We start from the raw sequence: 11601 nt of genomic DNA, 5'->3' as shown, positions 1-11601 counted from the left end.
AAGAGACAGAGGGAGAGCCTGTGACTGCCAGGCAGGTAGAATCCCTCTGTCTCTACTGATGTGTTTAGAATTATATATAGTTATATTTATCAATCTATATAATCGTTATTTATAGGTATTATAGATATTATATTTATTTATATATATTTAATTATTTTATTTATATGTATATAGATAATTATAGATATTTATAGATTTATAGTTGTCTTTAAGTGCCTATATAGTTATAGACCTTTAGATGTAAAATTATATATATATTTAGATTTCTATAGTTATAATCATGTATGTATAGTTATATTTATAGCTATACATAGTTATATCTATCTATGTAGACAGTTACATGTATATATATATATATAGTTATTTTTATAAATGTATATAGTTTTGTACATGGGTGTTTAGGTCTGTATAGGTATAGACTAGTTTTTAACCCCTTTCCCTGTCTCCCTTTGTGCTTTTCCCCCTGTGCCCTCGCTGTCCCCTGTCCCTGTGCTGGGTCCGAGCTGTTGGCCGGGCCGGGCGGAGCAGCAGCTGCAGCCCCGGGTGTCCCTGGAGCGCTGGGAGCTGCCGCTGGCCCCAGGCGCTGTCCCCTGAGGAGCTGCTGAAGGACGGTGAGACTGAGGGGGCTGAGGAGGCGCTGACGCTGCAGGGACGGTGACCTTGAGCTGCTGGGGGACTGAGGGCTGTGGGGGAGCAGAGGGCGATGGGGGCCCTGAGGTGACAGGGAAGTGGCACTGAGGTGAGGGGGTGGTGGCTCTAAGGGGACGGGATGGGTCTGAAGGGACTGAGTGGGGTGAGAGGACTGTGGGGGGCTGAAGAGACTGAAGGGGGCCGGGGCTTTGCCAGGGGACAGGTGGGGCTGAGGGGATGGAGGGGGCCAGCAGGGAGCACAGAGGGCTCCGGGACTGCAGCTCTGCCAGGCCTTGGAACCAATTCCAGAGCCTCCACCTTTGCCACAGCTGCCCTGAGGACCTTGAGGACAGGCGGAGACCGACAGGAGCCAGCAGGGAGAAGCTGAAGGCCGCCAGCTCCAGCAGTGAACAGGGAGCTGCTGCTGCCAGCCCAGAGCCTGGGTGAGGCCACAGGGCCGGAGAGGCAGGGTGGGGGTGAGGATGGTGTGGGCTTTGGCCCTGGGCTTTGGCCAAACATTTTCTTTCTAAGCCTCCTGGGGAAGCACTGAGATTTTCCCTGACTGAAGGGCCGGTGCTGCCAAGGGAAACCTCCCGATCCTGACTCAGTGTTCCCTTTGCTTCCCAGATGTGCCATCTGCTGTCCCTGTCCAGGAGAGCTGCTCTGCACAGGAGGAAGCAAGCACGGAAAGAAAAGCTTTGAAGACTGGGCAGCTGAAATCTCTCTGTTTAGAATTCTGTTTAAAGATATATGGACTTAGGAGATTTATGACTGTATATTTGTATTGATGGATGGATATATTTGCAGATGGCTGGGTACAGTTACCTATTCACAAATAGTTTATGTATCTATTTATATATATATTGTATATAATATGTAGTATTTATTCTCTATTTACTTCTGTATATGGAGGTGGTTATATATGTATACCTTTCTTTAAACACATATTGGGAAGTACAGTTGTATAATTGTATAGATTGAGTTCTTGGTAGAGAGCTATTTAGACAGAGATACTGATATTTTTGTATTCATAGATGGGCTTAAGCTTATAGTAATATGTAATAAATTAAGTTGTTAAACACCTAATTGATCTTTGTGTATAGTAAGTTGTAGTATTGTTAGCAATAAATTAAGTTTTTGTTAACTGAAGTTGGTATTTGTATATATTTACATAGCATTGTTGTAGAAATCTAATAAATTCCTTTTTTAACTTAAATTGAGATCGGCATAGATCTATATTGTCAGCGTGGGTGTAGCAATTTGTAATAAATGACATTTTTCATGTTAACTCATTTCTTGTGTATTTGTTGATCAGCAGTGCAGCTGTAGCAATCTGCAAGAAATTACAATTGTCAACTGCGACGGGTGTTTTGTGATTTGTGCTATCCAGAGCAATGAGCAGATGGAAATGCTGGAGGATTTTGGCCATGGAATTCTCCAGCCATGCCCAGCACATGCCCCACCTGCACTCAGGCTGGGCAAGGCAAGCGCAGATTTGGGATGGCAGCAGAGCCACACCTTGGCCAAGAACTCGCTGCAAAAGGCCTGGTGAGAAAACTCTGGGACTCCACGGAGCTTAGAACTGCAACCAGAGCCACCCAGGGAGGACAAATCCAGCCCCCATGGCCACAGGCAGCTCTTTGGGAAGCGCTCCAAGGGTCCCTCTGAAGGTCATCCTGGAGCCCAGAAGCCAACAGGGATCCTGAGCCAGCTCCGCTGCCTTTGGCAGCACTTTGGCAAAGGAGCTGCAGCAAGGGGGAGGCAGCAGTGACTGTGACTGCTGCAGCAAGGGGATGAAGGAAGGGCCAGGGACACTGGTGCTGAGATGCTCCAGAATCCAGAGGGATGGTGGAGAACTGGGAAGCAGCAAGTTCTCACAGCCACCACAATGCTGGAAGCCCTTGGTGTGCAGTTCCCTGCAGGAACTGGCAGGGGAGTTGCTGCCAGGATCAGCAGGAGCAGGAGGCAGCAGGATCTGCTCCTTTTCCTGCCTCTGTGTCCAGGTCAGGCTGGGATGGCCCCTGCTCCCACAGAGCCCCTGCCCATGGAGGCTGCAGGGTAAAAGCAATCCCAGTGCAAAGAGAGGCTTTGCAGTTGGAGCCCACTGCCCTTGTGTTTGGGGCTTGAATGGCTCTCATGGCAAAGCACAGCAGGGAACCAGGGCTTTGGGAGGCAGAGCCTTCAGAGGGAAAGAGAGATCAGGCACTCACATGCCTGAAACTCCTGCAGATCCCCTTCTTTGTAGAATGAGCAAGAAGCAAGCTGGGGAGAGGCACAAGCAGTCCTTTGAAAAACCATGGTGCCTAACAAGTGCTGTGGGAGAAGAAAAATCGGGAGCAACCTTGCCTGGTTTTCATAGTCTGTGTCTTCAGCAGAGGAGACAATGGGATGTCCAGGGAGGGGAGGGGAGGAATAACTGTGATAACCCCGTCTGCCTTGCTGTGTACTGATACACTTTGCAGCAGTGAACATTATAGGCAATGCCATATTCTTATTTAGCACCGTGACACACTGCTGCTTCATTGCAGAACTGCCTCGGTGGGGAGAGAATCAGCTTAATTTATTGTTAGTTTAAGTAGATGTGGTGAGAAACATTGACACTGATTAAAAGAGGTTTTCTAACCATCTGAGACAGAGAAAATAAAGCAAGGGTGCCTGGCATTGGGCCAAGAGCACACTATATTAACAGAGAACTGTTCCTTAAAAGCACCAGACTGTTACATATTAGTTTCAATTCCCCCAGCAGATCAATCTTCTCTCTCTGGCCCCAGTGGGTCTTCTAAATTCCTCCTTTAGGGCTCTGGTCACTGTTATGCTCACCTGGTACTGATTATCTACTCGTTCTTTGGGCCCCAAAACCGGGAAACATGATACAGAAGCTTGGAAGATGGCCAAAAGAACAAAAGAGCATGTGCAAGGAGACAAGGTGAAAAGTTCAACTCAGAGGATGACTATGTGCTTCATCCCCAAAGACCCCCGACGACCACCAGAGTGATCAATAAGGAGCAGTGCGCAGCCGCAGATAGCCGTGGAACTAATTTTAATACGAAGCGGGGACAGGCGGGGTTAGGAAATGAATATGTATTAGGTGTATCAGTATAACCCGAGTTTGTAGAGATAAAAAGGGAGAAACAAAGCTCCCAGGGGTGCATGTCTTTGAGGAGTTATCCCCATGCACCTCAGCGCTGAATAAATTCATACCTACTCTCAGAAGCACTCTGTGAGTTATAGAGTCTTCTCTCCGCACATCAGGGCAGGAGCCTGGGAGTCAAACGCTTGGAAAAAGAGAGCTGGCAAAGGCAGCCCAAGGTGCAGGCAGGCATTGGGCTGGAGGCAAGAGGGAGCTTGTACTGCCAGCACGGGAAGGGACTCCAGGCACAGGAGCTGGCCGGCGGCAGGAGGATTTCCCGGTGAGAAAATTCCCAAAATTCCTGGGATTTCTGAGGGAGCCACCCCGATTCCTGGGAAGGAAACTGAGGCACAGAGAGGATGGCCCCAGACCAAAAATTTCCCCCCCAAATCCCTGAAATATCCCAAAAAAACCCCCCTAAAATTCCAAAAAAATCACTGAAAAATCCCCCCCAAAAACACCAAAAATTGCCCCCCCAAACCCCACAAAAATATCTTTTAAAAATCCACAAAAAAATTCCCCCCAAAACTCCCAGAAAAATCCTCAAAAATTGCAAAAAAAAAAAATCTCCAAAAACCGCTAAAAATTTCCAAAAAAAACCCCCCCAAAAAAATCTCCACAAAAAATCCCCCCAAACCAATAAAAATTGCCGAGAATTTCCCAGAAAAGTCCCCCAAAGATCCAAAAAAAAAAAAAAAAAAAAATCCCCCAAAAATCACCTAAAAAACCGCCAAAAAATCCCCAAAACCTCTCCAAAACTCCCCAGAATTCCCCATGGATTTTCCCCCACATTCTCCCAGAATTCCCTGTGGATTTTCCTGCTCCCCGTGCCCTCACCGCAGCGTCCAGTTCCCGTTCCCATCCCCACCCCCATTATTCCCATTCCCATTCTCCCCATTCCCATTATCCCATTATTCCCATTATCCCATTCTCCCCATTCTCCCCCATCCCCATCCCCACCCTGCAGGTGCCGCAGCCTGTCGGTGCAGCGCAGCTCCGGCAGCGCCATCCTCTCGCCCATCTCCCTCTCCCGCCCCTCCAAAGCCTCCCGCGGGGCGAATCCCGGGATTCCCGCTCCTCCCGGCGCCTGGAGCGGCCGCGGCCTCGGCTCCGGGATCATCTCCGCCGGCCCCGGGCCCCTCCCTCCCAACAGCGCCGCGCCCAGCGCTGCCGGCGCCGCCGGATCTCGGCCGCCTCCCGGCGCGGCCGCTCCTCTCCCTCCTGGCGCGCCCGGCGCCGGAAGCTGCGGCTGAAACGGGAGCGGAGCGCCCGATCCCAGGAATTCCGAGCGCCGGCCGCCGCTCCCGCTGCGGCTCCGGAGGAGGAGGAAGCCGGGAGCGGGCGTCGTGCGGGAAGACGCCGAGGGCGCGGCGCGGCCGGCACAGGCGGCGCCGCGGCGGCACCGGGACGCGTCGAAGCCGGCGGCCGGCGGCACCGGCGGGAGACGCGCTCCGGGCGCCGCGGGATTCCCGGGATTCCCCGCGGAGCCGCCGGCCGCGGCGGGCCCGAGTCGAAGCGCCGGGGGCGGCGGGCGCAGCGGTTCCCGCGGAGGCCGCGGCGGAAGCGGCGCCGGGGGACGCCGGGAAGGCGCCGAGGGCCGGGCGCGGCGGAAGGCCGGAGCCGCGGCGCGGGAGCGGGAGAAGGAGGAAGGGCCCGAGGCGCCGGGGGCGCGCCAGGGAGAAGGAGAAGGAGGCGTTGGGCAGCGCGCGCTGCACCTGGGGGACACGGACGGGGAAATGGGCTTCGGGGGGTTATTCTGGGGGTTTTGGGGATTTTTTTTTTTTTTTTTTTTTAGATTTCTTCTGGAATGTTTTTTGATTTTTATCAGATTTTTTTTCTGGGGTTTTTTTTCAGATTTTTTGGGGATTTTTTTCTGATTTTTCCAGATTTTTTTCGGGTTTTTTCAGATTTTTTTTTCAGGTTTTTTTTCAAAAATTTTCAGGTTTGTTTGTTTGTTTGTTTTGGTTTTTTGTTTGTTTGTTTGGGGGGGGGTGTTGGATTTTTTCCTGATTTTTTGATTTTTTCTCAGACTTTTTCAGGTTTTTTTCAGGATTTTTTCCTGATTTTTTCAGATTTTTTTTCAAAATTTTTCAAATTTTTTCTTGTTTTTTCCGGATTTTTTTCAGATTTTTTTTTAAATTCTTTTGGATCTTTTCTCATTTTGGGGGTTTTTAACAGAAGAACGACGGGCCCAAGGTGCCGGGGTCACGCACAATGGAGAAGGAGTCGTTGGCATCACGCGCTGCACCTGGAGGAGACGGGGAAAAACGGGGTTTGGAGAATTTTTGGGGTTCTTTCAGAATTTTTTCAGATTTTTCCTGGGTTTTTTTCAGAATTTCTTTTGATTTTTTTTTTCCCCCAGATTTTTTTAAATTTTTTTTTTGTGTGTGTGTGTTATTTTTTTTTTTACTTTTCGGGGATTTTTCTCAGGGTTCTTTTTGGGATTTTTTTGGTTTCTTTTCGGATTTTTTTGGGGTTTTTTCAGATTTTTTTTGGATTTTTTTCAGATTTTTTCGGGTTTTTTTTCAAATTTTTTGTCTGATTTTTTTCAGATTTTTTTTTTTCCCCAGGTTTTTTGGGGAGGTTTTTCAGATTTTTGGGGGATTTTTTTCCTGATTTTTTTCCTGATTTTTTCGGATTTTTTTTCCAGAATTTTTTTTTAGATTTTTTTCCTGGTTTTTTTTAATTTTTTTAGGCTTTTTTGATTTTTCTGATTACTTTTTTATTTTTTCCCCGATTTTTGATGTAATATTCTTGGAATTTTTAGTTTTTTTCCTTTTTTTTCCCCCAATTTTTTCTGGATTTTTCTTTTTTTAAAATTTACTCTAAAATTCTAAAATGCCCAAAAGTTAAAAAAAAAAAAAATCCCCCCAAAATTGCAAAAAATTCGAAAAAAACCCCCAAACCCCATTTTCCCCCCCAAATTCCCATTTTTTCCCCAAAAATTCCCATTTTTTTCCCCCAGAATTCCCATTTTTTCCCCACCTCAGCCAGCTGGAAGCACATGTGGTGGCAGAGCAGATCCAATGACTCCAACCTCCCAGAATTCCTGGGTTTTTTTCCCAGAATTCCCATTTTTTCCCAGAATTCTCATTTTTCCCCCCAAATTCCCATTTTTTCCACCCAAAACTCTCATTTTTTTCCCAGAACTCCTGTTTTTTTTTCCCAAACTCCACTTTTTCCCCCCAGAATTCCCCTTTTTCCCCCCAGAATTCCCATTTTTCTTCCCAATTATCCCATTTTTCCCTACCTCGGACAGCTGGAAGCGCATGTGGTGCAGAGCAGATCCAATTTCTCCCCTCCCGGCCAGAACCCACCTCCCATTTTTCCCCAGAATTCCCATTTTTCCCCAGAATTCCCGTTTTCCCCCCAGAATTCCCATTTTTCCCCCAAATTCCCGTTTTTCCCCCACAATTCCCGTTTTCCCCCAGAATTCCCATTTTTTTCCCCCACAATTCCCGTTTTCCCCCAGAATTCCCGTTTTTCCCCACCTCGCCCAGCTGGAAGCGCCGGTGGTGCAGAGCAGATGGAATTTCTCCCCCCGGGCCGGAATCCGCGGACACTCTGGGCCCGGAACGGCTCCGGGGATCCGAACTGCTCCCGGCGGGGGAGGCGAAGCGCGGCCGTGGCGATTCCCCGGATCGCGACAGGACGTTCACCGCGCTGCCGCCGCCCGGCTCGTGCGTCTGCAGGAAAACCACGCGCGTGCGCGGCCGGCACGGCGCCGACGGCCCGGCGATATCGCGACACGGGCACCGGAGAGCCGGAGGGATGGCGGGGTTTGGGGGTGAAATCCCGGGATTTGGGCGTGGAATTCCGGGATTTGGGCACGAAATTCCAGGATTTGTACTCGAAATCGTTGGTATTTCCTATGCTGATCTCGATATCTTACGTTTATATCATGATTGGAATCGTGATAGTTGTACCCCAAATCCTGGGATTTGTATCCAAAATCCAGAGATTCTTCCTCTACATCCTGGTATTTCCTGTCCTGATCTTGATATCTTACGTTTATATCGCGATATTGGCTCCCAAACCCCATTGGAATCGTGATAGCTGTACCCCAAATCCGGAGATGTGTCCCCAAAATCCTGAGATTTCCTGTCCTAATCTCGGTATCTTACATTTATATCGCGATATTGGCTCCCAAACCCCATTGGAATCGTGACAGTTGCACCCAAAATCCCAGGATTCGTACCCAAAATCCAGAGATTTGGACCAGAAATTTTGGGATTTGTATCCAAAATCCCTGGATTTGTACTCAAAATCCTGGTTATTTCCCGTCCCAATCTTGATATCTTAAATTTATATCGTGATATTGGCTCCCAAACCCCATTGGAATCATGACAGTTGTACCCAAAATCCCAGGATTTGTACCCAAAATCCAGAGATTTGTATCCAAAATCCAGAGATTTGTACCCAAAATCCCAGGATTTGTCCCCAGATGACAATTTTCCATGGAGTTTTGGGAATTTTCCCTAGAATTTTGAGATTTTCCCTGAAATTCTGGGATTTTCCCTGAATTTTCAGGTTTTTCCCCCAAAATGTTGAGATTTTCCTGAAATTTGGGGGATTTTCCCAGGAATGTGGGGGTTTTTCCCTGGAATTGCAGAACCCCTCCCTCTGGAATTTGGGGATTTTTACCTGGAATTTTCAGAGCTTTCCTCAGAGTTTTGGGATTTTCCCTGGAACTGTGGAACCTCTCCCTCTGGAATTCTGAGATTTTCCCTGAAGATTTTTCCTGGAATTTTTCAGGGTTTTCCCAGGAATAGGGGAGCCCCTCCCTCAGGAATTTCAGGGGGGTTTCCCAGGAATTTTCAAGATTTTCCCAGGAATTTTTCAGTGTTTTCCTGGGAATTTTTCAGGTTATTCCCAGGAATTTTTCAGGGTTTTCCCCCTGGAATTTTTTGAATTTTCCCAGGAATTTTTGGGGATTTTCCCAGGAATTTTTTTGATTTCCCCATCGTTTTCCTGGGAATTTGGGGATTTTCCCAGGAATTCTCAGGGGTTTCCCAGGAATTCCGGTGTTTTTCCATTGTTTCCCCAGTGCTCTCCCAGTGTTTTCCCGGTGTGTCCCCAGTCTATCCCAGTGTTTTCCCAGTGTTCTCCCGGGTGTTTCCCGGTGTTTCCCAGTGTTTTCCCGGTGTTTTCCTGGCCTATCCCAGGGTTTTCCCTGTGTTCTTCCTGTGCTTCCCGGTGTTTCCCCGGTGTTTTTCCCATTGTTTTCCCAGGAATTCTCTCTCCCCTGTGGCGGAAGGTCGCCCCCAGCAGCCCCAGGGGCGAGGCCCAGGGCGATTCCGAGCGCCAGCGCCGCTCCCAGCGGGGACGGACGGAGACAGCGCGGGAACGGGCGTGTCCTGGGACATGGACACACAGACACGGGGACACACGGGACGGACGGAGACAGCGCGGGAACGGGCGCGTCCCGTGACACGGACACACAGACACGAGGACACATGGACACGGGGACAGGGATACACAGATACACGGACACACGGACACATGGACACAGGGATGGACATGGGGATACACAGGGATATACAGGATGGACACATGGATACACAGACGAACACGGGGACACAGACACGGGACAGATGTAGGGATGGACACGGGGACAGACACGGGGACACAGGGACACGGGATGGACACACGGATATGGTGGGGGACGGGGGACAGGGAGGGGACAGACAGGGATGGACAGACAGAGGGACAGGAGGGGTCTGACAGAGGCACAGACAGACAGAGGCACAGAGGGACAGACAGAGGGACAGACAGAGGCACAGCGGCCTGGGGACACGCAGGGGTCACGGCAGAAAGAAGGGGACGAATCCCGGTGTCACCAAACGCTGGCCTGGAAACGGAGTGACAGCACCAAATTCCCAGTGCTGGATCCCAAAATCCCAAGTGCTGGATCCCAAAATCCCAGTGCTGGATCCCAAAATTCCCAGTGCCAGCACAAATTCCCAGTGCTGGATCCCAAATTCCCAGTGCTGGATCCCAAAAATCCCAGTGCTGGATCCCAAAAATCCCAGTGCCAGCACAAATTCCCAGTGCTGGATCCCAAAAATCCTAGTGCTGTACTCCAAAATCCCTGTCCTGTATCCCCAAAATCCCAGTGCCTGTGTCCCCAATTCCCAGCTTTGTCCCCCAATTCCCTATTTTCCCTCCCCGAATTCCCGATTTTTGCACCCGCCCATTCCCTCTTTCCCAATTCCTGATTTCCCTCCCGAGCTCCCTCTTTCGCAATTCCCTCTTTCCCTCCCCGAATTCCCTGTTTTCCATCCCCGAATTCCCTCTTTCCCTCCCCGAATTCCCTGTTTTCTCTCCCCCAATTCCCTGTTTTCTCTCCCCCAATTCCCTGTTTTCCATCCCCGAATTCCCTGTTTTCCCTCCCAATTCCCGATTTTTCCCCATTCCCGATCCCCTTTCTCACCGTGGCCTCGCTCAGCTCCACATCCCGGGATCGGCTCTGGCCGGGGATTCCCGGCGATCCAAAAAAACTCCCCGGAATTCCCAAAAACCTCCCCGGAATTCCCAAAGGTTCTCCTGAAGTTTCTGATCCTTCTCTGCCCCACAAAACTTTTTCCCTTTTGTCTCCGGCTCCGCCCCGGGGGGCAGAGTTTGGGATTTGGGATCGGGAATGTGAGTGGCACCAGGATTTTTTGGGATTGGGAATGGGGTCAGGGCTGGGAATGGAATTTGGGTGGGGGAAAGGGGCCAGGAATGGGATTTGGGATCGAGAATGGGATCCAGACCCCCCCCCAGATCCCTCCAAATCCCAAATTCCCCCTCAGAATTCCCAGATTTTGGGGGTTTTTAGGAACCCCGATTCTATAGGAGACCCCGAATCTACGGGGATCCCCCGACCCCCCTACAGCCCCCCCCCAAACTCCCTGACCCCTCCCGGCCCCTCTAAACCCCTCCAGGCCCCTCCAAATCCCAAATTCCCCCTCAGAATTCCCAGATTTGGGGTTTTTTAGGGATCCCCTCCTTTCCCGGAGCGGCCCCGCCGCGGTTTTGGCACCGAGAGTCACGTGACCGGTGAAACCGCGCCCACCCCGCCCATCTGGGTCACGTGACGCTGCGTGGCCACGCCCCCCGAGGCGCGGGCGCGTCCCGGCCGCCATTTTCTTTTGGGGCGAAGCGAGGCGCGCGTGAGGTGTTGGGGTTCGCGCGGGGTTTTTTGGGGGGAGTTTTTGAGGATTTTCGGGATTTTCAGCCCCGCCAGGGTGAGGGAGGGGTGCATGGGGGTTTGGTAGGTTCCTTGAGGAGGGGTTTGGGGAGCTGAGAGGTTCCGAGCCCCTCCCTCAGTGGGAGCAGGGGGGCGTTATGAGGGGGAGCTTCACTGCCCTCATTCCGGGGGTGGTTTGTGAGGGAGGGAGTTCACCTCCAGCCCTCAAATTAAAGTTTGTGAGGGTTTGAGAGGCCCCTCAGTGTTATCCAGGAAGGTTGGAGGTTTTTTTAAGGGAATTTTTTCTGGATTTTTCACCCCAAAACTGTGAGGGAGGAGCTTCATTCACACACCGCCCCCCCCAGTTGTGACCTGAGGGGATTGCAGGATCCCACCCCTCATTTTTCAGTTTTGAGGGAATTTTGGGATCCTTCCCTTTTCCCTGAGGGAATTCTGGGTGTCCCACCCCCTCATTTTTCAGTTTTGAGGGAATTTTCCAGATCTCACCCCTCATTTTTCCCTTCTGAGGGAATTTTGGGATCCTTCCCTTTTTCCCTGGGGGAATTTTGAGAATCCCACCCCTCATTTTTCAGTTTTGAGGGAATTTTGAGGACCCCACCCCTCATTTTTCAGTTTTGAGAGAATTTTGAGGATCTCACCCCTCATTTTC

At 50.3% G+C, this 11601-nt stretch overlaps 2 long non-coding RNA genes across 2 annotated transcripts; one reads left to right on the top strand and one right to left on the bottom strand.

Annotated features, from left to right (window-relative positions):
- The first annotated feature begins 452 nt into the window (after positions 1-452).
- Positions 453-1537, top strand: LOC120747889 (uncharacterized). The gene is made up of 3 exons (XR_005699229.1): positions 453-611; positions 960-1073; positions 1258-1537. It is a non-coding gene; the product is annotated as an uncharacterized LOC120747889 (long non-coding RNA).
- Positions 1538-5674: 4137 nt separating this feature from the next.
- LOC120747888 (uncharacterized) lies at positions 5675-10608 on the bottom strand. Its single transcript, XR_005699228.2, has 4 exons — positions 10194-10608; positions 8405-8488; positions 7252-7446; positions 5675-6008 (listed from the first exon to the last, which is right to left on the bottom strand). It is a non-coding gene; the product is annotated as an uncharacterized LOC120747888 (long non-coding RNA).
- Between the last annotated feature and the right edge of the window lie 993 nt (positions 10609-11601).

The sequence above is a fragment of the Hirundo rustica genome, unplaced genomic scaffold (assembly GCF_015227805.2).
Source record: "Hirundo rustica isolate bHirRus1 unplaced genomic scaffold, bHirRus1.pri.v3 scaffold_274_arrow_ctg1, whole genome shotgun sequence".
In the NCBI taxonomy this organism is placed as follows: Eukaryota; Metazoa; Chordata; class Aves; order Passeriformes; family Hirundinidae; genus Hirundo; species Hirundo rustica.
This window is presented reverse-complemented; position numbering and strand designations above follow the sequence as displayed.